Here is a 25022-nt window from a genome sequence, read left to right on the forward strand (position 1 = left end):
ACTGCCATTAAAATAAGCCAACCAATATTTAATGTTTATATACTGAAAATACCTTTCATTTCTTATTTAATTATCCTAAAAATATTTCCCACTTTCATCAGTTCATTTTTGCATATACATATCTAATAAACAACCCTAAACTCGAAAAAAATATAATTTAAATAGTTGGCGTTTTACCCATACTGAACTACGCCAACAGGCACTCCGAAAAATACCTGCGGCGCTTACCCGGACCCTAAAATTAAATTCCTAATTTCAATAAATTATTCTTGAATAAAAAATTATTTAAATATTTTCTAGGGTCATATTCCTAAATAAATAAATATACCCTTAAATTTAGCCAAATTGCCAAATTTCCCAAATCCCACTCTCACTTTGGAGTAAGGCCTAGAAAATCCCAATTGACAAATTATCTACGTAAAAATGACGATAACGACGACTAGGACCCCGTGGTGGTGTCTGTTCTTTGATTTAACCACGTATTAGCGGCGAAATTGAGAAAATGGGAAAAAAATCACCTTTTCCTAGGAGCAGTGCCTAAGCCTTTCCCGTGAAAAATCTGCTCCAGTAGAAATGTCAGCAGCGGAACCAGGAATCCAACGGCACCTTCCGTTTTTCGATTCGCTACCAATTCACCGAGTAATTGAGAGAAGAAGAGAGACAGAGACGGAGGCGGCTGGCGCAGGACTTTTGCAGAGGGACGGTGGGCGTCCAGATCTTCTTCTCCTTCTTGTTTCTTCTTCTTTCTTCTTTCTTTCTTCCTTCTTTCTTATCCTCTTCTGTCAGTAACTTTATATATATTACTTTAACTTATATATATATATATATATATATTAATTTAACTTATATATATATATATATTAACTTACTTACATATATATATATATATATATATATATATCTTATTTTAATTATTTCTTTTTTATAAATCCAATACAATAATATTTAATTTAACAACTAGTTATTTAATGATTTAATTTATCTTAATTTAATTTAATTTCTTTATTTTTAATTTTTTTTCTTTTTCCCACACCATTCCTTTTATTTATTTATCTGTTATTTTATTTATTATTTTTTTTTCTAAATTATTTTAATCCTTTTAAATTTTCGGGTCTTTACATGAGTGTTCTGGGAAGTTATTTTGGTATATCCCTAGTTTCAGTAGGGAGTACTTTTGGAGAACAGTTGTGTATGTACAATTTGAGGAATGCTCTAACACTCTGGTATTGTAATATATGTGTGGACATGTTTTTGTATATTCAGCTTCCTGCTGCTTAGGTTGATGGTTAGATTTTAAATTAGAAGGCATCAAAGCAGTGTAAATTTCAGTATGTGTGTATATATATAATAATTAGCAGGTCTAACAGTTTGGTATCAGAGCTTAGGTTGCTAGGTTCTGTAGACTTTACAGTGCAGCAAAAGCAATGCCAGAGTATAGGAAAGGATTGAGGTTTTGTTCTGTGGTCTGAGTACAGGATTTCCGTGGTGGTTTCTGTGTTTTACCTGGGGTGACAATTTCAGGAAAACCATAGTAAACTATTGTTGGGTCATGTGTTTAGGTTGCAGAGTTGGATTTTGAATTAAGATTAGGGAAGGTAGTTAATTATGAATATGGGTTTCTAGTTAAATGAAATAGTATAGGTTTGCTTGAGGGATAAGGTTTTTAAAGTGTGTTTCTTATTTTCATGATGGACCTAAGAAGCAGTGGCATAAGTGCTGGGGAAGACATACCAGGACCTTCTAGTATGGGAGGTGGAGATACTGACGCAGTACTGCATAGCGTCACCCAGTAGGTGATGGCTGAGATGGCCAGGAGCTCAAGGGAGTGTAGCTGCACGATCCAGCAGTTTACGCGGATGAAGCCCTCATTTTTTGCTGGAAGAAATGACCCGATTATAGTTGAAAATTTGGTCCAGGACATCGAGGAGATGTTGGTTGTGCTTCCATGTATGGATTAACTGAAAGTGGAATTTACGGCATTTAAACTGGCAGGAGAGGCGAAGCGCTAGTGGAGATCAGCGCGACTGATTGAGGAGCAGAGGCCGATAATGTGGGACCGATTCAAGGAGCTGTTTTTTGAGCAATATTTTCCTACTATCCTTCGGAGCGCGAAGGCAGCAGAGTTTATGCACCTAATATAGGGGTAGATGACAGTATCTCAGTACGCAACTCGATTTACTGAGTTGTCGCGATTTGCCCTATATTTAGCACCAAATGAAAAGAAAAAGGCAAGAAAGTTTGAAGAGGGTCTGAGGTAGAACTTGTTTGAGCAGGTGATTGGTTTTAGGGCTTAGACATTTGCAGAGGTTGTTGATAAGGCTGCAATTATTAAGAGTGGTATACATAGAGGTAATGAGCTCAGAGTTGGAGGAAGAGGTCCACACCTTAGGGTTTTTAGGCCAGCTCCAGTCTAGGCCCATAGAGAGGAGGCTATGATATGGGAGATTAGAGGCAGGCGACAGGACCTCATGAGAATCAGGGTATGCAGACCTTTCCAGTATGTCAAACATGTGGGAGACGACATTTAGGGGTGTGCCGAGTAGGCAGAGATGTTTGCTATCGTTGTAGGAGACCCGACTACATGGCACATGCATGCCCAGGACCACTAGACCAGGTTCCAGCTCCGAGGCCCTATCAGGGAGGATACCAGGTGGCTTGGGGAGGCCAGCAAAGGAATGTAGCCCCGGCGAGGGTTTACGCTTTGATGTTGGGTGATGCTGAGGCTACCATGGATGTGGTGACAAGTACTTTTACTGTTCTATCATATCCAGTTGTTGTTTTATTTGACTCAGGTGCTACTCATTCTTTTGTCTCTACATCATATGTTAAATTATCTGGAGGTGAGACCCAGTCAATAAATATAGAATTGTCAGTAGCTACTCTGTCAGGGTCAGTGATGAGGTGTCAAAGGGTACTCAGAAGCTATCCAATAGAAATTCAAGGGAGAGTGCTACCAGCTGACCTGATCATGTTAGATATGTGTGGGTTTGATGTAATACTAGGTATGGATTGGTTGGCAGTTAATCACACCAATATTGATTGTCATCAGAAAGAAGTAATTTTCAGACCCCCTAATGAGCAAGAATTCAGGTTTAATGGCTCACGTGTACGTGCTCCATCACACCTAGTATCAGTCATCCAAGCGAGCAGATTGCTCCTAGACGGAGGTTAGGGGTTTGTGGCTTTTGTAAAGGAAGTGTCAGAAAATGAATCAAATCTTGACAGTACACCAGTAGTACGAGAATTCTCAGATGTTTTTCCAAAGGTGCTACATGGGTTGCCTCCCGAACGCAAGGTGGATTTTGCTATAGATTTACTTCAAGGGAAAGCACCAATCTCTAAGGTTCCTTACTATATGGCTTTAGCTGAATTGGGAGAATTAAAGGATCAGTTGCAAGACTTGTTGGATAGGGGATTTATATGACCCAATGTATCATCGTGGGGAGCTCCAATATTATTCGTAAAGAAGAAAGATGGGTCTATGAGGATGTGTATTGATTACAGGAGATAAACCAGGTCACTATTAAGAACAAATATCCTCGACCCCATATAGATGATTTTTTTTATCAGCTCTAGGGTACACGGGTGTATTCCAAGATCGATCTCAGATTAGGTTATCATCAAGTGAGGGTGAAAGCAAAGGACGTTGTGAAAACAGCCTTCAAAACCAAGTATAGGCACTACGAATTCCTCGTTATGCCATTTGGTCTGACGAACGCCCAAACTGTGTTCATAGAATTAATGAATAGAGTTTTTCACCAGCATCTAGACCAGTTTGTTGTGGTTTTTATTGATGATATACTGGTTTACTCAAGGAGTTTATAGGATCATGTGGGGCATTTAAGACAGGTACTGCAGACGCTCAAGGAGGAAAAGCTCTACGCCAAGTTTAGCAAGTGTGAGTTTTGTCTTAAGAAGGTGGCATTTTTGGGCCATGTGATCTTAGGAGATGGTATTTCAGTGGATTCCAGCAAGATTGATGCGGTGGTGAATTGGGTTAGGCCGAAGAATGTGTAAAAAGTCAGAAGTTTCTTAGGACTGGGAGATTATTATCGTCGATTTGTTAAGGGGTTTTCAGCCTTATTAGGACCTCTCAAGTGGTTGACCAGGAAAAATACCAGATTTGTGTGGGATAAAGAATGTGAGTAGAGTTTTCAAGAATTAAAGCAGCGGCTTATCACTACACCAGTACTGACGATCCCATCAGGAGGTTATGGTCATGTAATTTATGGTGACGCGTTTTTGAAAGGGCTCGGTTGTGTATTGATGCAGCATGGTAGGGTGGTAGCGTATACGTCCAGGAAGTTGAAAAAATGTGAAAAGAACTACCCTACGCATGATCTAGAATTGGCTGTAGTGGTGCACGCATTGAAGATTTGGAGGCATTACTTATATGGTGAAAAATATGAGATATTTTCTGATCATAAGAGTCTAAAGTATTTCTTTACACAAAAAGAGTTGAATATGTGGCAAAGGAGGTTGTTAGAACTTATTAAGGATCACGATTGCACCATCAGTTACCATGCATGTAAAGCAAATGTGGTGGCTGATGCACTGTGCCGTAATCAGAGGATATAGTACAATTAGCAGTAGCAATTCAGCACCTAATTCTGATGGATTTGGAAAGGCTCAGCGTGGAGTTAGTGGAAGATGATCTTTAGGCATTTATTGCTAGTCTGGTTGTACAGCCTATATTATATGAAAGGATTAAAACTGCTCATGGGGATGACTTAGAATTAACAGAAGTGATAGCCGGAATGCAGGATGGTCAAGGAGAGGAATTCAGCATTTCTGATGATGGGGCTGTGAGATTTTGCACCATATTGTACATGCCTGCAGATGATAGCATTAGGAGAACGATTCTAAAGAAGGCTTACAGGTCTCTATACACAATTCATCCCGGCAGTACGAAAATGTATAGGGATCTGCGAGAGTATTTCTAGTGGAGTGGTATGAAGAGGGAGATTGCAGAATTTGTACAGTAGTGCTTAACGTGCCAACATGTTAAGGCTAAGCACCAGAGGTCGGCAGGACAGTTGCAGCCACTTTTCATTTCTGAGTGGAAGTGGGACTGCATATCCATGAACTTTGTTACTAGGCTACCACCAGCACCGCATGGTCAAAATGCCATTTGGGTAGTTGTTGATAGGCTGATGAAAACAACTCATTTTCTGCCCATTAAAGTTAGTTACCCTATGAACAGATTAGCAGAAATTTATATACAGGAGATTGTTTGACCCCATGGTGTGCCGGTATCTATAGTCTCGGACCGTGACCCACGCTTTACATCATGGTTCTGGAAGAGCTTGTAGGAGGCTTTGGGGACCCAGTTTGCATTAAAACAGTTCCATGTCAAGGTTGTTGGTTCTGGCCTTTGTTCTTCAAGTAGCTTTACCGACATCCACCAATACTTGGCCTCCCCAATCATTTTCAAAACAACATAAAAAACTTTCTGGTCATCAGCACAGCGAAGACTTGCTAATATATCCTCCATCTCTTGAATCCATTCCTTCGCAATAATTTGATCGGCTCTCCCCATAAAAGTCGAGGAATTCATGTGGATAAATTACTCGACAGTGCAGCCTGGGTCAGCTGGTGAGCAATTCTGTCCCCCATGGATCCACACAATCCCTACCATGACCTGCTGGCCTATAGTACATAGCACCTATTCAAGGTCACTGACACCTATGCTGGAAGCCCCCTCATTGCCACTACTTTCAATATTTACATGGTTATTCCTAAGGTCTATCCTGAAAAGGGAACAACCAGTCTCAGAACTCAATTACTATCACGCAACCAATACACTTATCAAACTGTAACTCATGAAATATTTTTCTATTACCATTCATCATAACATCCTCAATCTCAATTTAAGATTCAATCCTCCCACTTAGAAAAGACCTAACAAAAGTTTACTATGGTTTTCCTAAAGTCATCACTCCATGAAAATCACAAAAACAATCATGGAATTTCCTGCCTCCAGGCTGCAAGATAGAACCCTAAATTCCAATCTCATCCTTTAACAATAGTTAATCATATCTCAATCTATCCATCTCCTATTCTCCTCACAATCCATTCTGTTAGCTTTAGTGTATTCTCAAAAGGGGGGGGGGTGAATTGGAATTTTAAACTTTCTTCCTAGGATAAAACCAGATGTTAATATAACACAACCTAGGGTTAGTCTAATCATACACCAATTGCGCAAATAATAATATGCTGAAATTAAATCATGCACAGCATTCACAAGATATTAAATATAACATTCATGTGTAGCAAATAAATAGCGAAAATATAAATAGTGCACACACGATATGTTATCGAGGTTCAATCAATACTGCTTATGTCCCTACCTCTAGCTCGCAAGCCCAAGGATTCCACTAATGCTCACTTAACAGGTGGAGCGACACTAGTTACAACCAGGTCCATTAGCGGGGCCGACCTCAACCTGCACCTTACCAGGATGGTGCACCTAACTTTCCTAACCGGATCTAAGCCAATTTGGGACTATTCAATAGGGCTAGTCTCCCTCTTCAGGCCCACGCCTAGAATACAATCCATATAGTACAAACCAAACTGAGGACAGTGATTGTGCTTCTCAATCAAGCAAATATGTACTACAATACAACACAGTATAATCAATTCACATCAATATGTATGAACTACAAGCTCAGTGCTCTATGTGTGCAATCAACACTCAGAATAATGACTTTATCTATTCAGGCACAAGAGTCTATTCTAAAACTATCTTTGAAACTATGTATCAATATATCTCAATCACAAGCTTAGGGTTTCAAGGATTTCTACCAAGAGTATTCTAAATATCTCTAAACAATATTTTCTCAATATTCAAGCACAATGAGACATTTAAAAAATAAGCTTATAAAAAGATTTTTGTACACACAAAAATACAAGCTCAATGAGTCTTGCAATGACTATGCAAAGACTCACTTAGCTATAAGATTTTTCCCACACAAAGATTTATAAAATAAAATTGGGGGAAAAATCCTTTGTTTAACTCTCAAATAAAAATCACAAGCATACAAGCAAATGAGAGTTTCTAGCACTATAGGATAATGAATAAAACACTCACAATGTAAGATTTCTCAAAAAAAAAAAATGAAGGTATTTGAGTGTTATGGGCTTAGTATGAAAGAATAGGATTTGGAAATTTTTAGAGGATTTTTCACTAATTAATTTGTTAATTTTCTTTTAATCCTAACAAATGAAGCCCTATATATAGAAGTTAGCCAAATTATAACCGTTGGGGACATAGGTGTCTTTATTAAAATTATTTTAAAACAAATCAGGAAAATTAAACCCATTTAATTATTTTTAACCCCGATAAAAAATAAGCAACCCAAGAGCTTTCGGGTGGCTGAACCATGGTTCGGTCATCCAAATAGTCTCAATAGAAAAAGTTTCTTTTGGATGTTTGGGTGCCCAGCTGTATGTTCGATTGGCTGAACCAAGGCGAAAATCATTTTGTTCGCGTTTTGGTCGCCGGTCTCAAGTTCGGTTTACTGAACTCACGTATTTGATCGCTCGAGGGTAAAATGAACTGTAGATTTGGGCCCCCGAGGACAATGGAAAAGTACATAGTAGTGGTTCGGTTGACCTAGGATGGTACATTCATATTTGGTTTGGTCACCCAGAACCAAGTCAACCCACTAACTTCTCAGCCATTTGGGCGCCCGAAGTATTTTGAACACGACGGGTTTGGTTGTGCAACCTCTCATAGTTTTGAATTCAATTATTTTCCCTGATAATATATGTGATATGGGGACTATTTTGTGCATTTGTGTAGGGACCTAAGGCCTTTCTAAGGTCTGTGAGGACACCAAAAAAATTCGGCATTGGTCAACCAAAGGTCAAACGAAGGGTGATCCCTAAGGTCTTTCTAAGGTCTTGAGCTTATAGTCCTACATGCATGATATGCAGATTATTACAGACCTTTTTGAAATGAAATTATTACAGACCCATTAACATTACAACAAATAATAAATATGTTGGGGTCTTCTTTTTCTTCAAGATACCGCATGCCATCAATATGATCTTACTAATATGGTCCTACACACAAATTTTGGCAAATGTTAAATACCAAGAGTATTTGTCATTATCAAAATTGTGTATGACCCATATGATCAACAATCTCCCCCTTTTTGATGATAACAAATATTTGCCTACTTCTCCCCCTTTGAGTAACAGCAAAAAAGGCCTAGATAGACATTTAAGTATATATAGGCAAATAAGAGGAAAATATCATTCATATACAAGATATGGTTTGGAAAAATTTTAACAAAATTCGGCAACATGCCATTTGAAAATAGAACATTTTCCCAAAAATAACTGTATAGATTTGACCTGATTAAGTTTTAGATTAAGAGTTTATCCACAACTACCAACTCGAACAGTCCAGTATGATAAAAAACAATAGAAAGGAGTATAACTATCAACATGTAAGATATATGATAGTCATGCATTGCAAAGCATAAACAAATTCACAAAGCATGAAATATAGTAATGAAGCACACAAACTATATAACTAGTCTTTAAAAGGTTCAAATGACATAACAAACATGATTAGACCAGAAATATACACAAGCCATTGCAATTGAAACATATCATAAGACCCGTGAAAGATTAAAGTTAAAAGCACACAGCATATGATACCAAATAGAATGTTTGAGCATAAAAGCAGTCTAACTAGTTTGCATGCATTTTCATGTGAAGTTTCCGAACCAGTTAGGCAAATTAAAAACATATAGTATATAATAATAATAGGGCAAGTGATAAAGAGTTTAGTTTTGAAATTTGATCTTTCCAAAAGTACATGTAAATAAATATATATGTATATAATTATAATATATATATCCCCCTTATAATGTTTGTAAAATGGTGCTAGGGATTGCTTGCTGAAAAAGAAGCTTTAATTTAAAAGAAGCAAGTACAAATTTTTTGGTTTGCTAATTAAGCACATACTAAAAAATAACCAAAAAATCACAACCATAATGATCCTAAAAATTTAACAACCACATGCAAGATCATATGGCAAATCAACATGCTTCAGATTATTATTTTCAATAAAACCATTTCATTCAATCACATGCCACAATGAGTTCACAATAGATCTAAACTAAATATATTTGTGAGCAAAACAAAATAGGAATTTATGTTTAGATGCTCCCCCCTATCAATTTGAGTACGTGCTTAGATTCTTTAACTATTTATACTAACCAAAGATCAATTTCATTATACTTAGTAGTACAAGCCATTCATTTTAAAATTCTTTAAACCAATCATACTAATGATTTATTAACAATATTTTGATTAGTATGGTAATCCCTATAGGCAAAAAATGCATCAAAAATAGATATTGAGGCACGCATTGTAGTTCATGAACCAAGAACATTCCATATCATATCATAAAACGTTAAGTACAGGATATAATGTTCAGGGTTTTCTGAAGAGCCTCAATATTCAAGAAGCACAACATGATGCATATGAGGTCATTATGCTCTTTTCTAGGGATGGAGTTCTGCGCCCCTAAATATTCTCGATGATTATGTTATGACGAAATTTAGTATTCAATTAGTTTTCACTCATCCTTTCAAAAATATTTTAACATATATTTTATCATAATAAACTTTAAACAAGGTTTCACTTGGAAAAATTTTAACAAAAATTCGCCAGCATGCCATCTGTAAAGCAGACATTTTCCCATAAAACATGTACCTGATAGGTTCAAATAAGTAATTCTTAATTCAGTTCAAGGCACACGAGAACCTATATCCACTACTAGCATGCAATACACATCACTGCATCCGCCATGCAGGAAGCTTTCAGTACAAGCATGCAAACAGTAGTATAATCAACTCAAGATATCCATATAGTTCAATAGTAGTTCGTGCTAGGAAAAAACATAAACTATCCATCAAAGAGATTACAACCATTCATTGAGTCATGGATAGTGCTGCAATGCAATACACAAATATGCATAAAGGCATAAACAATATAAGGATATGAGAGCATTTTAATTTATATAGATATGAAGAATAAAAGCTCCCCTTGAGTTATGCACCCAACGCATTTAATGCCTTTTTCATTTTCAAATTTCTTTAGCCAAGAGTTATGAGATTTTTAATGGTTTAATTTTGGCATGAATGCTTTAGGCTTATTGGACCAAAAAGTCACAATGAATATTCATTAAGATGATGAGCCTATGTCTGCCTCTTTTCTTATGAATCTAATACATATGAGAGGCACAAGTTCAAATGGTTTCCAATTTAAAAATGCATATGCATAGGTCTACTTGAATTTTATATATTCATCTAGATTAAGACCTAGTGCAACCAACCTAGCCATTCAACTCATTTCAAAGGATATGAAGCTCTAAAGGATATGACTTAACGTTTTGAGAGCTATGCGTGTGAGGTAGATTAAATGCTCTTAAGGATTATAATTTTTGTTAAGTTTGAAGAGTATTCAATATAAGTGGACATGATTCAAGATATTTTCATAGAAGTGGATATGTCCAACCACTTAGGCAAAGAGCATTTATGAGTATTTAAATTTTCTTAAACAATGCTCTTCGGAGAATGGAAAGTATCCTATAAATGTAATTACAATCTAAAGCAAGGATACAAGTAGATAGGTGAAACCTTACTGAATGTGATCATGGTTTGGTAAGGTTTTCCTATGAAGGGAATAGGTGAATCAAGATTAGAGGATTTAAGTATTAAAATCAAAGGGAATAATTTGATTTAACAATAAAATACAAATCCCCTAGTGGATGCCTTTAATTTTGATTGTGAGAGGGATGTCTTATTAATTTAAATCCAAATTTCCTTAGGACCTACAGGGTTCGCTTTCATAATAACCCACTTCATCTTCCTATCGAAGCCTCTGGCACTTCTAGATGGACAAGTAGATTGAATGTGCCATTTCACTTTTCGAAATAACCAAGCTTTGGATTTTCATGAAGGGATATGCTTATTTATTCTGTTTTCACCTAATGATACATGACTATGGGTTTGATAAACAAAACATGAACCCTTTATGAAAATATTTTTCTTTTTAACTTCCAAGGGTTTATCATTGTTATTCTTTTCATAAGAGGATTTGAAAATCATTTCAGGATAGTCTTCAGTTTTTCTTTCTAAGCAGATGATTTTCAACACTTTCACAAACCTTTTCTTTTTTAAGATGGCATGACAATTTTTCAAATCTTTTAATTGTTTTGCCAATATTTTATTTTCCTTCTTTACCACAATTTCCTGCTTAGATAATCTAACTAGAAACTTATGAAATTTAAATGAAGCTTTTTCTAGTTCTCCATATGAGGGCATGCTTTTAACATTTAGTTCATGACATAATTCATCACAAAATTCAACACGATCATTATATGGATCATTGCATGTGTTATTATTAGGATTATCACAAGTATTATTAGATGATTCATCATAAGATACAATATAGCATTCTGCATAAGGATCATCGCATGCATCAAAAACAGGATTAACACAATATTTAGCCGATGATTCAGCACATGTGGCACCACTGCATTCAACACAAGAATCATTGCATGCATTAACAACAGAACTATCATTATTTTCAATAGATGATTCAACATAAAATGTATCATAGAATTCAACAAATGAATCATCTATAGAGGCTGAGATAGGATCATATACCTCATGTTCTGTTAGTGCAACTACCGTGTCATTTACCACTTCCAGAGTGGTGGTCTCATTCTCCCGGGATTCTCCATATTTCCTTTCAAGTTCATCCCAGATTTCCTATGCACTCTTACATGCCACAATCTCAACAAAAATATCGAATCTAATGCAAGATATAGTAGATCCGTGGCATTAGAATTAATAATATTAAAATCATTTTCATTTATTTGTGCACATCTTCCTTTAGAAGTCACAATCCACACTCTCCAGTCCATAGATTTTAAAAATATGCTCATTCTAATTTTCTAGGTGGTGTAATGTATACCACAAAACAATGGAGGACTAGAAGGTGGTCGTCCCTCTCCGAATGGAGATACACCAATGTGAGTCATCCCAATCTTTTAGCAAAAATGTTTAAGTCAATACTCTGAGGCTCTGATACCAATTGTTAGCTTTGGTGTATTCCCAAGAGGGGGGCTGAATTGGGTATTTAAAATATTTGTCCCTAGGTTAACCAATCTAGTAGCAGCATTGCACAAACCTAGGGTCTTTCTACTTAGTTATAAACCCAATCAACACATGTACTACATATAATGAATCAAGCATACAATATACATGTGTTGAAAAATAAAAGTGCAGAAAATAAATTTTTGGAAATATAAAGAACATGCATTATATGTTATCGAGGTTCAACCAACTGTACCTACATCCCCGCCTATAACTCGCAAGCCCAAGGATTCCACTAAAGCTCACTTAACAGGTGGAGTGGCACCGATTACAACTAGGTCAATTAGCACAGGACTGACCTCAACCTTTACAAATTCTCCTTGCGGGGCGGAGAACGCCCTAACAATCCTTACGGGCTGGATTACCACCCCCTCAAGCCACGCCTAGAATACAACAATATTTTTCACAACATAACTGGTACAGTAATTATGCTTCTCAAGTAAAGCATATATGTACCCAATATAATCTATCACATGCACATCAATAGTATAGGTAATGTAAGCTCAGTGATGTGAATATATGTGCAAATAATGCAAATAACACTCAACAAGCTATGATCACAATAATGTTCAAGAGTGTTCTAAGCAAGCTGTATCTTTGAAACAAGCTAAATGAAATCTCAATAGCAAATCAGGATTTCAAAGATGTTAATCAAATATTCAAACTTAACTCAAAATATTTTCCTTCAATGTAATGAGCACAAGAGTAGTTTGAAAATATTTTAGTTTGTAGAAAAATATTTTGCCCAATAAAATCAAAGTTATAGGAATCTTGCAATAACAGTGCAAAGATATTTAAGCTTGTTAGTTTATCCCAACACAAGATTTACAATGTTCAAATATGTGGGATAAACCTAGCTAAACTCTCCAAAATAATAGAAAACAATCAACCAAACAAATGGGAGTATTAGCACTACCTAATAAACACAAGAACAATCAATAAACTTTCACAATATCAAGATGTATCAAGGGAATGAATATTTGAGAGTATTTTAAGCAAAATGAGATTTTGAGATATAGAGGATTTTTGCTAATGATTTTGGCTAATCTCATCTTAATCTTCATAAATGAACCCATATTGATAGACAACGTCAAAAATGTAATTGTTTGGGACCTATTGGGACCCATTTTAACCCTTATTTACCTCGGGTAAAATAAATTTAACCCGAGAAGGTTCGGGTGGCTGAACCAAGGTTCAGTTGCCCAAAAAGACTCATTTTTTAAAAAAATTTAAAATTGTTCGGCAGCCCGAGTCCTGGTTTGGTAGCCCGAACCGGGTGCCTGGTCAATGGGTCAGTAGCCCGAACATAGAGGTTCGGTCGCCTGAGCCTGTTTTGAATTCCTTTTCTTGGCAGCCCGAGTTGCTGAGGGGTCCCTTTCAGAGGGTTCAAGCGCTTGGGGAAGATATGATCAAAATAGGTTCGGTCGCCCGAATCCTGGTCAAACTGTTGACTTCACAACAGTTTGAGCACCTGAGGTGATTTGTTCACCTTAGGTTCGGTCGTTCAAGATCTCTCACACTTTCCCTATTTTGTCCATTCAATTCTTACCCCTGATAATGTAAGTGATTATGGGGACTTTGTGCACAATGTGTAGGAACCTAGGGACTCTTCAAGTACGCTAAAAAACCTGGCGTCAGTCAACCGAAGGGTGTCCTAAGGTCATTTGGTCCCTATGGTCATTCAATGGTCATGTTAAGCTTACAACTACCTACATGCATGACATGCAGAGATTATTACAGACCGATATAAATTATTATAGACCCAAATAATATAAATTACAATAAGAAATAATCTTCACGATCTTCAGGCTTTACTTCGTGTGCCATCAATTGATTTGCTAATATAAACCTACACACAAACTTGAAAGCTATCGAATACTATAGTATTTGTCATTATCAAAACCGAGTGTGACCTATAAGTTCAACAATATATAGAATAGGATGGATCCCTAAAGCTCATTTCTATGCAATGGACAATAGTATGCTTAAACTTGTGATTTTCATGTTAGCATGGGATAAGCATTTTGAATTAAATACCAGGCATAGATGTCATGTCCATTTGGAAGTGGATTAAGGTTATTAGTATAACAAGATAGTGTTTAGTGAGTGCGTATACTAAGATTTTCATTTTAAGCAACAACCACTTCCCAAACCTACAGTCATCACATCCCCCTAAACCTAGGAACTAAGGAAGAATTAGATAATTATGCAATTACTATTTAAACCATCCTTCCTCATCTCCTACTAGGTTTGATATCATGACAACCCTTATCATCTCTTTACTCAAGCCTCTAGAACTTCCAAATAGACTGTTAAACCACACATGCCCTTTTCTTTCATGAAATAAGCATATTTTGTATATACGTGAAAAATTATGCTTATTTAAATTATTTTTTCTTGATGAGGCAAGACTATGGGATATATGAATTAAGCTTGAACCCTTATTGAATAGAATTTTCCTTTTAATTCCTAAGGGTTTATTATGATTATTCTTTTCATTTTTAGTTTTGAGAGCAACTTTAGAATAATCATCTATTTCTTCATCTAAGCAGACAATTTTCAATATTTTCTCAATGTTTTTCTTTCCAAGAATAGAATGATAATTTTCTAACCCCTTTAATTTTTTTTTCTATTCTTTTGTTCTCATTCTTCAAAAATATTTTATGCTTAGATGCCCTAATTAGAAACTTGTGCATTCACAATAAAGTCTTTTCTAGTTTTTCATACGAAAGAATGCTTTTATTATTCAATTTAGCACATGATTCATCATAAGAATTAACACAATAGTTTTCACATGAATCATTGCATGTAGCATTAACAGTATCATCACAAGATTTTACAAATGATTCAACACATGATACAATATGACATTCAGCACAAGAATCATCAGTATATACATCACCATCAAAGCAATCATTATAGGCAACTGATGATTCAACATATGATATATCACAGGCTTTAGCATAAGAATCATCACATGCACTATTGACAGAATTATCATGATTTTCAATGGATGATTCATCATTTGACGTATCATAACATTCAGCAACAGAATCATTTACAGAGGCTGAGATAGGAACATATACCTCACTGTCTATTAATGCAATTGCCCTATTATTTACCACTTCCTGAGTGGTGGTTTCATTCTCCTTGGACTCTCCATATTCCCTTTCGAGTTCATCCCATATATCCTTTGCAGCCCGACATGCCACAAACTCAACAAAAATATCAAAATCTAATGCAAGATATAACATGTCCATGGCATATGAATTTGCATGCATTGTCCTAATATCATATTCATCTAAGGGCATACGAATCCCATTAACAATCACCCACCAGGCCATCCAATTCATTGATTTTATAAATACGCTCATTCTAATTTTCCAAGTGGTGTAATCGACACCACAAAATACAAGAGGCCTAGAAGTTTACTGTCCCTCACCGAATGGGGATACACCAAATTGAGCCATCTCGATCTTTAGCAAAAGCGTTTAAGTCTAATGCAACAGGCTCTAATACCAAATGTTAGCTTTGGGGCATTCTCAAGAGTTGGGTGAATTGGAATTTTAAACTTTCTTCCTAGGATAAACTAGATGTTAATATAACACAACCTAGGGTCAGTCTAATCATACACCAATTGCGCAGATAATGATATGCTAAAATTAAATCATGCGCAGCATTCACAATATACTAAATATAACATTCATGTGCAACAAATAAATTGTCAAAACATAAACAGTGCACACACGATATGTTATCGAGGTTTGGCCAATACTGCCTACGTCCCCACCTCTAGCTCGCAATTCCGAGGATTCCACTAATGCTCACTTAACAGGTGGAGCGGCACTGGTTACAACCAGGTCAATTAGCGGGACTAACCTCAATCTACACCTTACCAGGATGGTGCACCTAGCTTTCCTAACCAGGTTTAAGTCAATATGAAACTATTCAATAGGGCTAGTCTCCCTCTTCAAGCCCACATTTGGAATACAACCAATACAGTGCAAACCAAACTGAGTACAGTGATTGTGCTTCTCAATCAAGCAGATATGTACTACAATTCAACATAGTATAATCAATGCACATCAATATGTATGAACTATAAGCTCAGTGCTCTATGTGTGCAATCAACACTCTAAATAACGACTTTATCTAATCAAGCACAAGATTGTATTCTAGAACTATCTTTGAAACTATGTATCAATATATCTCAATCACAAGCTTAGGGTTTCAAAGATTTCTACCAAGAGTATTTTAAATATCTCCAAACATTATTTTCTCAATATTCAAGCACAAAGAGATATTTAAAAAATAAGCTTATAAAAATATTTTTGCACACACAAAATTACAAGCTCAATGAGTCTTGCAATGACAATGCAAAGACTTACTTAGCTATAAGATTTTTCCCACACAAATATTTATTAAATAAAATCAGGGGAAAATCCTTTACTTAACCCTCAAATAAAAATCACTAGCATACAAGCAAGTGAGAGTTTCTAGCAATATAAGATAATGAATAAAACACTCATAATGTAAGATTTCTCAAAGGAATATAAGTATTTGAGTGTTATGGGCTTAGTATGAAAGAATAGGATTTGAAAATTTTTAGAGGATTTTTCACTAATTAATTTGCTAATTTTCTGCTAATCCTCACAAATGAAGCCCTATATATAAAAGTTGGTCAAATTATGACCGTTGGGGACATAGGGGTCTTTATTAAAACTGTTTTAAAACAAATCATGAAAATTAACCCCATATAATTATTTTTAACCCCAGTAAAAAATAAGCAACCCAAGAGCTTTTGGGTGGTTGAATCATGGTTCATTCGCCTAAATAAACTCAATAGAAAAAGTCTCTTTTGGATGTTCAGGTGCCTGTATGTTCGGTTGGCTGAACCAAGGCGAAAATCATTTTGTCCTCGTTTCAGTCACTCGGTCTCAAGTTCAGTTTAACAAACTCACGTATTCGATCGCCCGAGGGTAAAATAAATTGTAGATTCGAGTGCCCAGAGACGATGGAAAAGTACATAGTACTGGTTCGGATGATCGAGGATGGTACGTTCATATTTGGTTCAGTCACCCAAAACCAAGTCAACCTACTGACTTCTCAGCCGTTCGGGTGCCCGAAGTGTTTTGAACACAACGGGTTCAGTCGCCCGACCTCTCACAGTTTTGCCTATTAAGTCTAATTTTAATTCAATTATTTTTTCTGATAATATATGTGATATGGGGACTATTTTGTGCATTTTTGTAGGGACCTAATGTCTTTCTAAGGTCTATGAGCACACCGAAAAAATTCGGCATCGATCGACCGAAATTCGAACAAAGGGTGATCCCTAAGGTCTTTCTAAGGTCGTAAGCTTATAGTCCTATATGCATGATATGCAGATTATTACAAACCTTTTTGAAATGAAATTATTATAGAGCCTATAACTGTACAACAAATAATAAATATGTCGGGTCTTCCTTTTCTTCAAGATACCGTATGCCATCAATATGATCTTACTAATATGGTCTTGCACACAAACTTTGGCAAACGTTAAATACTAAGAGTATTTGTCATTATCAAAACTGGGTATGACCCATAGGGTCAACACATTCCTATACTCTAGTATTGTATTTCACTGTTTACTAAAGTCTGCAGAACCTTGCAACCTAGGCTCTAATACCAAGCTGTGATACCCCGATTTTCATACCATTTTTTAAAAAAAAATAAAATCATTAATAATAATAAAGTCATACACATCAAACATCACATAGGCTAAGTCAACAATTCTGATACCATTCACACGACCTAACCCACATTGGATTCCAGGTAAACTAGCATTTTATTTATATTAACCTAACAGCAGAAGACATAATATGCATACCATCCAGAATAAAATTACCCAGTGTACTAAATCATCCATATCTACATATATGTTAAATACATTTCCCAAAAACAAAACATCCTAGTGAAACACACACATCCCTGGTTCAATGCACTCACCATGTATATCAGGGTACCAGCTCCCCACTATCCTAGAGCTCTATCATCTGCTCTGTCACAGCTTCCTGAAATATTTAGATATTTGGGTGAGACACATCTCAGCAAGACGAAATAAATTATGTGCAGTGTGTCGCAATACTAGTTTCATCATATCATAATATAATCTTTTAAATTATCATATTGTCTAAGAAAATAACTTATATGCACTCATAATTAACCATATATATAGAAAACACAAGCTTCCATAAGCTTTTAATTCTATTTTCAAAATCATTCACATGAAAGCCAAGTTTACCAGTGAATTTCTAGAGAATAGGCAAGTTTGCCAACCCATACAAGTAGTTTCCCTCTGCCCTAATACGTTATGTAGCCAACTATGGCTACATCTGATACCTATCAAGGCACTCACCTTACTCAGTGAGCCCTCAGGCAGAGAGTTTTACTTCGCTTCAATTATTTATGTTATTAACTCACACGTATCCATTTTTCAATTTCACTATCAAGCACATGAGTATCCTTGGTATTCAGTACCAACATCGTGTCTGTAACTCATGGCTACCCTGAGGATCTCTTTACACGTCATGCTTCCCCCCATGAATAAGGTTGTGCGGCTCGAAAGCTAGATCTAACCGCAGTTGGTGGACCCAGTTAGATCAAAATATCATATCATATATCTCGTATCTGTAGTAGGACTGGCCAGCCTGTAGCCCTGATCAGGACTCAAGGGGCACAACAACTCTACTAAACAGCTTAGCCAACTATCACGCCACATGCTCCACGAGTCTGCATTGTTGCACTAACACCACTAGCAACAATACCGTGCTCAATATCACTACCCATCATTAGGGTTTCCATAACCATCTGTCAGGGTTATCGTTACCATATACCCACAGTCATTATGCGGTATTGGAATTTCATCAATCATATTTCAATGATCCCACTGCAGCTTTCGCACTTTGCAATGTTCACATTTCTCAGTATTTAATGATCTCATTACAACTTTCGCACTTTGCAATGTTCATATTTCAATTTTCACCTTTCAATATTTATATTGCATAATTTACATTGCAATATTCCCATTTTTAATATTCACATTTCAAAATAACACATATATACCTCATTTCACAATATTCAACATTTCCCAGTAAAACATTTCTATACTGCATATCTCATCATTTTTCATATATATATCCTGGTTTCAATGTTTCTCAATAAAACATATCTTCATTTCATTTTCATTCACATACTAGAATATATCATAATTCATGTGTTTCATTATTTCTAAAAATACCCATATCAATAATTCACACATTCTCTTTTTCATAGAAATCATATCTATTCACATATAAGTTCCACATTTCATCATTTTCCATTAACACATCAATAATTCTCATTTCAATATTTTCTCAAAAATTACCCATCACTTTATTTCATATTTTCAATGTATGTCATATGCCACACAACTTTTGTCTAATACTCACAATATACTAATTTTTTAGGTAACTCATCGTACTCCATTTTCACAAAATAATTCATTCAATATTTTCTAAAATAACTGCTATAATTTATTCTCTTTACCTAGTTTCCAGAAACTACGCTAGTAGGGACCCCAAAATTATACCCACAGCGCTCACCCAAACCTTGTATTCCAAAAACCCTACTTACTCAGTTCAACCCCAGAATGCCCAATATTTTAACAGTTCCAAATCTACAATAATTAAATAAAAATTAATCTATAAATAATCCCTTTATCCTAATTTTGGGGCTATGTCTACGACGACCTCACGAGAAATCAACTCCGCTAGACTTGTAGAGAATCATCCCTAGATTCTCGTGGTGGTATCTAATCATCAATTCGGCTTATGATTTAAAAAAATTTGACGTAAGAATGACAATTTACCTTACCCCGAGATATATGCCTATGTCGCTCCTACGACAAATCCGCTCTGGTAGAAATGTCGATGGCGGAGAATGGAGCCCAGCGGTATTTTCTGATTTTCAATCAGCCAAATATCAATCGAGAAATTAAGGAGAGTGGGAGAGGATATGACGAGAGGGACGAGAGAGAGAGAGAGAGAGAGAGAGAGAGAGAGAGAGAGAGAGAGAGAGAGAGAGAGAGAGAGAGAGAGAGAGAGAGATGATCTCTCTACAATTCAAATCTCCTAAAGCATCTCAAATGCTTCAAGATTGATTACATATATATATATATATATATCTATATTATAATATATTATAATATTATATTATATTATATTAATATATTATATTATATTATATTAATATATTATTATTTTTATTATATTATATTATTTATTTAATTATTATTATTTTATAAATTTATTTATTTATTTATTTTTATTTTACATTTTCATGCATGTTATTTTTGGGTCGTTACACAAACTCTATTGAGCTTCACATGTCAAATTATTTGAGAGTGCATTAAGATATATTTTTCATTGTACAAATCAGTTTGTGAAGAAGCATTCATTGTACGAAAATTTCATTTTTATTCATATTCTTTTCGGTTCGGGTTGTGAGTCGTGGCCAAGTGAGGGGATATCACTCAGAGAGGTGGCTCCACCTATAAGCAGTGGTGTACCAAGCATGGGGTATCGCTTAGAGAGGTGGCTCCGCCTATAAGGAGTGGACCGAGTGAGGGGATATTGCTTGGAGAGGTGGCTCCGCCTATAAGGAGTGGATTGAGTGAGGAGATATTGCACGGAGAGGTGGCTCTACCTATAAGGAGTGTGTAAGTGGTTGATCCGCCCAGTTAAAAGAGTGGTATAGTGGAAATCCTTGGGTGGTTTGCTCAAGGCGAGGACGTAAGCGGGGATAGTCGAACCTTGTAAAAATCTCAGTGTCATTCTCTCTCTCCCTTATCTCATTTATATTTCCACACGTGTATGTTTGTATATTTATTGTTGTGATTATTTTACATACGTGCCTTTATTTTTTATTAGGATATTATTGGTGAATCGACAAACTAATTAGCTAAATTTTTAAAAAATCCAATTCACCCCCTCCCCTTCTTGGGATTACACCATTCCTCACAAGGTGGATGATTTTGGCTTCAAGGGTGAGTTCTTTGTATAAGGGAGGATGATCAAAATAGTTGCCTTCCTAAATTATTAACTCGAGTGGAAAAAGAGCTTGGGGAGTAAAGTCATATTCCATGATCCAGGATGGTTCGACTATCAAACACTCAAAATCCCCTTGGTCAATATCAAATCACTAAACTAGATGGAGGTGGTGTAATGATCACCTTCCTTAACAAGGTTTGCATAAAATGAACGCACAAGGTTTGGATAAACACCCTAGGGTGGATGGAACAAAAATCTTCCCCAACCTAGATCTACAAACCTAAGAAAAATTGATGGAAACTATTTTTCCATGAAGGGAACATCGAGGATCTTATCAAGAATAGGATCTAAAGTTTGAAGATGCTCAATCTAGAGCTTTTTAGCCCTTGGATTCGTGAGCCAACAAGTAATATTTTTGGAGTCATCTTGACCCGTAGATGGTTTTTTTCGCTCAAAAGCCTTTCTTCGTGACATGGTAATGGAGTTTGAATGAAGAAAATGGTGGATCTAGAAGACAAATATGAAATTAGGAAGAATGAAAATAGGGCTTTGCACTTTCAAATGAGAGAGAAGTTTCGTTTGAGTGACTGAAAGGGCAGAAAGTTAGGGTTTTACTAGAGGGTTAAGTTTTTAAATCCCCATGATTCGGTCAAACAAGTGTACGGTTCGGTTGCCCGAGTCAACTGACACTCCCAATTAATGAAGTCAGTGTTGATTCAGTCGACCGGTCTTATGCATTCAGTCACCTGAGTCATTCTGTTGACTGACTTTTGGACTTCAGTCTCCTGACTCATTTAACACTCCCCAACAACCAAATCAATATTGATTCGGTGGACCAAACTTGACACTTCGGTCGCTCGAGTTTCCTGAAACTCAAAAACACCAAAAGTTGTATGTATTTGGTCAATTGGATAAAAGCATTCAGTTGCCCGAGTGTCCTAAAGTTTCCAATCTCTTAAATTTAGCCCAAAATACTCAAGTTAATGAACTGATTCTCTTCAAACAAGTTCCCTTTTTTTTAATATATATATATATATAAGATCATTCATTTTGTAGAACTCCGTATAAGAACTCCATTTTACTTATGAAGAACAACATATATGCGAATGGCTAAAGTTTGAATGGCTTTCCAATTTAGCTACTGGTGCATAGGTTTCTTCGAAATTAATGCTTTCATCTTAATTGAAACCTTGTGCAACCAACCTAGATCCATTGCAGCCAACAATGCCATTCTAATAATACGAAGCTCTAATTCATTGTTCAAGGATTGAGAGTTTATAAGGGAGTATGGACAATTATTCTTATACAAAGAATAACTTCATAATGAATTCAGAAAAGTATTTCTTTTCTGAGGAAAATTTTCTTGTTGAATCAACCATATGTTGTGAATCCTCAAAACCAATTGCATTGCACTAGCACTTTGAAGCTCATGGTTAAGTGTGGGTTTCTTACATAAGCATGATTGTTCATTTTGAGAACCCATTATTGCCTTTGGACATTGAGAAGATGAATCTTCTGTTTATTCAATGTTTGACACGCTGACTTATAAATGACAACTGATTTTTCATTTTTGAATTTCTTTGAATTTTGATTAAGCATTAAAGTTCCAAAATGAGTTTAGGATTGGATAGTACACAATACTAATGTTGTTATGATTGATTCCCCTAAAACTTAATTCTGTGCAATGGAAAAAATATGCTATAATTTAGATATTCAAACTTAAGCATACATAAAGCAATCAACAATGATATATAAAATTAGGAGATTATATTGGAATTATCCTTTGAATTTCTCATATTGACTTAATTCTCTATAGTCCTTAGTATAATAGATGCATATACTAAGATTTGACATCTTAAGCGCTATCGACTATCACAACATTATTAGTCATCACTATCCCTTTTCATTTAGGTATGGTTGAATCTACTTAATCCCTAGTAGATGACTAATCCTAAGATCTAAAGAATAACTATTTTAAAGATTATGTAATTCATCTTGGTACCCATTCTTCATTAGGTCTCAAGGGGTTAGTACTAGATGTTTCCTTAATTCTCCAAACCTTTTTATTTTTCACGTTTTTTTCCTTTTAAACGGGCAATCAAATTTGATATGACCTTTCTTTTTGCACAAGAAACAAGTAGTGTGAATACAGAAATTATTTGAAGATGTGCTAGCATAAAATTTAGACTCTTTTACAAAATATCCCATGTAAAGTTTTTCTTTTTTTTATTTTATTTTTAATTAAAATCGATGCCTTCTTTATCCAATGTCATCTTTTGAGAACCTACAAATTTATCAAAATTATCTTTTCCACTTGTAAATTTATAAATTATTTTTGAATAATCTTCTACTTTACTTTCTAAGCTATTGATTTTCAAATCCTTCTCATTTTTAAGAGTAGCTTGGGATTTTAAGCCTTCTAGCTCTTTTGTCAATATTTCAATCTTATTTTCTAATGTAGTAATATACAAGTCCTTTTCCATATCAACAATATTATTAGATTCTAATTCATTTACTAAAGCTTCATTTTCATTTTTCAATGTAGTGTTTTTTTTAGACACCATAACAAAACTCTTATGTAAACAGTTCAATTTGCAATTCAGTATAAGAAGGCATGCTATCACAAGATTCATCACATGATTCAATAAATGAGTTCAAAGAAGAACTTTGTACCTCCTCCTCGTTAAATGCCATAAGGCAAAAGTTCACAACCTCCTGATCATTTGATTCGCCTTCTAAACTACTTGTGCTTGAATCGTCCCAAGTAGTCGCCTTCATAGCCTTCTTCTTCTTAGAGTCCTTTTTGAGTAGTGGAAACTACGGTTTGATATGTCTAACCTCCTTGCAGTAGTAGCAAGTAGGTGGTTCTACTTTTGACTCTCTTCTACTTGACTCTCCTTTATCCATCCTGGAGCCCCAAAATTTTCTCGTGAATTTCTTATTCTTCTTAAAGAACTTTCCAAGTCTTTTGGTAATAAGGTCTACGTCATCTTTATCCATCTCTTAGTCATCCTCATCACAGAAGCTTGCCTTGGAAGCTTTGAGAACAATGGATTTCTTGGTTTTATGGTGATCGTTTGCTCATTCGTTAATAGTCATCTCATACGTGAGAAGTGAACATATGAGCTCGTCTGGGGGCATTGCCTTTAAATTCTTACCTTCAGCAAAGACTGTAGCCTTTGGTTCCTAAATAGATGGAAGTCTTCTAAGTATTTTCCTAATTATCTCATAGGTGGGGTATGTATTTCCAAGAGCGTTAAGGGAATTTATAATGTATGTGAACCTAGTGTACATACCAGAAATAGATTTATCAGGGGTCATTTTAAAGGCTTCATACTCACTGGTGAGCATGTCTATACAACTATCCTTAACGTCTACGGTTCCTTCATATGTGATTTCTAGCTTTTCGTAAATCTCCTTAGCACTCTTACATGCCATTATCATATTAAATTCATTTTTGTAGGCACATAGTTTCCTTATACAATCACTCTCCAAGCCCTCCAATCTATAGTTTGAATAAAAATCCTCATTCTTTGTTTCCAAAAAAGTGTAATTAACACCACAAAAAATTGGAGGCCTTGTGGAGGATTGACCCTCACCAAAAGGGGATACACTTAGGTTTTCCATTAGATCTTTTTGAAACAACTTGTCAGGTTTAATGTAACTAGACTCTGATACCAATTGTGAGTTGAGTTGTCATCCCAAGAGGGAGGTGAATTGGGTTTTTAAAATTTTTATGTGGAAGCTTAATCAATTTTTAATTGTGATTTTC

Source organism: Malania oleifera, chromosome 4 (assembly GCF_029873635.1).
Source record: "Malania oleifera isolate guangnan ecotype guangnan chromosome 4, ASM2987363v1, whole genome shotgun sequence".
NCBI classification, from domain to species: Eukaryota; Viridiplantae; Streptophyta; class Magnoliopsida; order Santalales; family Ximeniaceae; genus Malania; species Malania oleifera.